This window comes from Carlito syrichta, unplaced genomic scaffold (assembly GCF_000164805.1).
Source record: "Carlito syrichta isolate Samal-C Ts95f unplaced genomic scaffold, Tarsius_syrichta-2.0.1 Scaffold118020, whole genome shotgun sequence".
Lineage (NCBI taxonomy): Eukaryota > Metazoa > Chordata > Mammalia > Primates > Tarsiidae > Carlito > Carlito syrichta.
This window is the reverse complement of record NW_007062116.1, coordinates 15,307-19,272: the sequence shown is the minus strand read 5'-3', so window position 1 is coordinate 19,272 and position 3,966 is coordinate 15,307. Positions and strand designations below refer to the sequence as shown.

The following is a 3,966-nucleotide window of genomic DNA, read 5'->3' as shown; positions in this document are numbered from 1 at the left end:
TGCGGTGGCCAGGAGTGGCCACTGCACTCCAGTCTGGGCGACCGAGTGAGACTCCAACTCAAAACAAAAAACAAACAAACAAAAACACCACACAAACCAAACAGAAAGGTGTATGAAGAAACAAAAGACTTCCCCACCACAGAGGTCCGTCCTAGTGGGGGGTGGGGGAGCACTCTTGATGCAGTTTCCAGTAGATGGTTCTAGAAAGGTTTATGAATATTCAGACACACATACGTGGGCATCCTTTGTAAGTATTAAAATAGTCTGGGCCCATAATTCCAACACTTTGGGAGGCCAAGGCAGAAGGATTGTTTGAAACTAGGGCCGGGCCGGTGGCTCTGCCTATAATCCCAGCACTTTGGGAGGCCGAGGCAAGTGGACTGCCTGAGCCCATGGGTTCGAGACCAGCCCGGGCAACTTGGCGAGATCTCATCTCTACAATAAATTAAAAAATTAGCTGGGTGCAGTAGCATATCCCTGTAGTTCCGGCTACTTGGAAGGCTGAGGCAGAAGGATCGCCTGAGCCCAGCAGGTCGACGCTGGGGTGGCTGTGAGTGTGCCATGGCACTCCAGCCTGGGCAATGGAGTGAGACTCCAACACACACGCAAAAAAGAAAGGAAACCAGGAGTTCGAGATCAGCTTGGGCAACACAGAAACTCTGTCTCTAAGAAATCCACAGAATATATATCTATATATGAATTATATCCTTCAACACATGCCACATCACACTTTGCTTTTTCTGCTTAACATCTTTTCACGTTAGCACATCCCAAACAGATCTGCCTCATTCTTATCAGCTTGAACCTCATAAAAATGGCCATTTCTGGAGGTCAGAAACACCAGAATATTGGCAGTATGGCCAGCCCTAACAAGAAGAAGCAGCCCAAAGTTCTCTTGCATTGATGAGTTTTAATTCATCCTCCATTATTTATCCCCCATGGATGGCATCTGGGTTGTTTCCAATTTTCCTGGTACACGGCTGGGACACGTGTCAGGAAATCCCACCCGTGTGACAGATGTGGCCAGGTGCGTACAGTCACCTCCCCAACGAACATTCCCGCCGCCCTCCAGAAAGGCTGCTCCATCCACCTAAACGAGACTCTGTATCGGTCTCTCCCAAATTACAAGGAGCTCTGTTTTAATTCATTGCCATTTTCTTTGTCATCTAAAATACGATCCGCTTTTACGAATGTCCCCCACGTACTTGATGGAAAAAAAGCATGCTCCCTGTCATCAAGCACAAAGCCCCAGGAGACAGACATCCGGACCCATGCAGCGCAGGGCTCCCCTGCCATCCTGCCCCGCCTTCCCCGCAGGCCGTCTGGCGGCGCCCCCGCCTTCACCCGCTAGATGTCAGTAGCACTTCCCACTACGCACTGTCCTAGTCGAGACTCCCTGGTTCCCTTGGCCTCAGGGAAACTGAGGCCACAAAGCTGCAAAATCCTATCAGCGCCCAAGCCTCGGTATCAGACCGAACTCCTCGGGCCCACCCCAGGGCCTCGACATCACCCTGACCCCTTCAAGGTCATCCAGGTGTCAGGTGAGGCCGGGGCATGGCTTCATCACCTCCTGCACCCCCCAGCAAACCCGTCTTGCTGAAGCTCTCCGCAGACACACGGGGGACGCCCGAGTGACCTCTACGCCAGCCGCGATGGGCTCCATTGCGCCCCCACCACTGGGTATGTCCCAGTCCTAACCCCTGAACCTCAGAACGCAGCCTTATTTGGAGACAGGGTCTTTGCAGAGGTGATCGAGTTACAGCCATCATGTGGGCCCTGATCCAACATGGTTGGTGTCCTTAGAAGAAGGGGAGATCTGGAGACAGAGACACGGGGAGGGAAGATGATGCGAAGAGACAGAGGAAGAAGGTGGTCAGTCGCAGGCCAAGGAGAAAGGCCTGGCGCTGACCCCTCTCACAGCCTCAGAAGGGACCATCCCTGCCGACAGCCTCAGCTCAGAACTCCCACCTTGGGGCCTCCTGTGTAAGCCGCCCGGTCTCTGGCAACTTGTTCTGACCTCCCCAGCAAAGGAACACCCCAGCCTGTGGTTTTCCCACCTCAGAGGCAACCCAGAGGCCCGCAGCAACGCTGCAATCAGGAGCCACATCTGCACCGAAGCCCACCCGGGACAGGCTGTGGGCACCCAGGGAAAGGGACAAAGGTGGGTCGCAGCCCCCCAAGCTGGGCAACCCCAGGCTGTGGCTGCTCCCTGGCCTCGGCCCCTCTTCAGCCCCCATTAAAACCCACCACCAGGTGGGAGGATCAAAGCGACTTTCATGTTCTCTTGGGGGCAAGAAAAAAAAATGTTTTCTACTAAACTGTTTCAAGGGGGGAAATAAACAGTGAACCTTAGGACAACAGCAAACAAAACATACCCCCAATGGGGAAGGGGCGACTCTCACAGGCCAATGGGAGCGTCCCTGCCTTGGGAGCCGTTTGACCATGACTATCCAAAAGCCCGAAAAACGTGGCCTTGTTGTGACCCAACGATTCTACCTCTGGGAATATAATCCGAGGAAAATCAGAGATTTGGACAAAGATTCTTCCTCAAGGATAACCATCACACTGTTTGCAACACCCAGAAAGGGAAAGTGTTTAAGGCAAACAAAAGTGCCTGACAATTCTGGGATTGCGTCACCGAAGGCCAGGGCCACCACTGGGCCGAAAACCGGGCAGTCCTTTAAAAAAATGGTTTAAAAAAAAAAAAAAAAAGCCACAGTTTTTTTTAAAATATATTTACAACACACATATTAAGAGAAAAGGGACAGAACGCTATTTACCAGAGGACCTTAATTTTACAAGTAAACACACGTCTGTGTGTGTAGAGAAAGTTCTAGAGGAAATCTACCACAACACCAGCAGGGACATTATCATCTCTTCAACAGCTGTTGCCTGGGCCCCTCCTCTGAGCAATCAGGGCCCAGAGTTCTGTGCTGACGGTGGTTCTGTGCCTGGCCAGGAATCCGCTGCCCCTGGGGCCAAACCGTTCTCCGAGGACCACCCCTCCCTATACCTGAGGCAACACACTCCCCCCTCATGGAAGGAGGGCGCGGTCAGTCCAGCCCTCTCCCTGGCCAAAGGGTCGGTTGCGGACCCCCAGTCAGCTGATGAGAGTGAATCTCAGCCTTTCTGCCGTAGCGCCCAAGAAAGAGGGGGCCTCTTTCACGAGGCTGCTGGGCTGAGTGGGCCTGGACCTGGAAGGCATGTTTGGGAGCGCCCCCTGAGGACAGCGGGCCTGTCTTGAATGAGGCCCACAGGGCGAAAAGTAGAACGGGGAGCGGAGCAGAGGAAGACGGGGCAGAGAAAGAGAGATGGGGAAACGGGGTATGTAAGAAACAAGAAACTCCTGCTGGCTGGGTGCGAGCACCTAGATCCTGCCATACTCAAAATTCCCTCATGACTGCAGGACTTGGGTTCCAAGGGCCAATTAATTACCCCCTGCCCTCTTCTGAGCCAGTTTAGTGAGAGTTTCTGTCCCTGGCAAGCCCCAAAATCCTAATATAAAACACGCCATTGATAGAGTAAGGAGAAATTTCACCACCAGGAAACCCACAGGCTGGTTGCACAACTATGAGTGTACTTAACACGACTCACCTGGAAGCTTAAAAAGGGTCAGAATGGTACATTTTGTTATGTGCATCTTACCACCGTTTTTTAAAGATAAACATGAGTAAACCATCTTCTGGGAGTTGTCGAAATGGAAAAGTCTTATTTAAAATGTTCTTAAAAAAAATCCAAGCCAGACCTGGTGGTGCACACCTGTCATCTCAGCTCCTCAAGAGGCCAAGAGGGGAGGACTGCTTGAGCCCGGGAGCTAAAGACCAGCCTGGGCAACACGGCAAGATCCCGTCTTTAAAAAAGAAACCAAACAGCCAGGCTCGGTGGCTCAGCCTGTAATCCCGCGCCTTTGGGAGGCTGAGGTGAGTGGATTGCCTGAGCCCACAGGTTCGAGACCCGCCTGGGCAG

At 52.6% G+C, this 3,966-nt stretch overlaps 1 protein-coding gene across 1 annotated transcript in view; it reads right to left on the bottom strand.

Annotated features, from left to right (window-relative positions):
• LOC103249236 (trinucleotide repeat-containing gene 18 protein-like) overlaps positions 1-3,966 on the bottom strand; it is a gene marked incomplete at both ends in the record, with an annotated part of 51,420 nt that overhangs the window by 41,549 nt on the left and 5,905 nt on the right. The gene's annotated exons all lie outside the window — the stretch shown is intronic.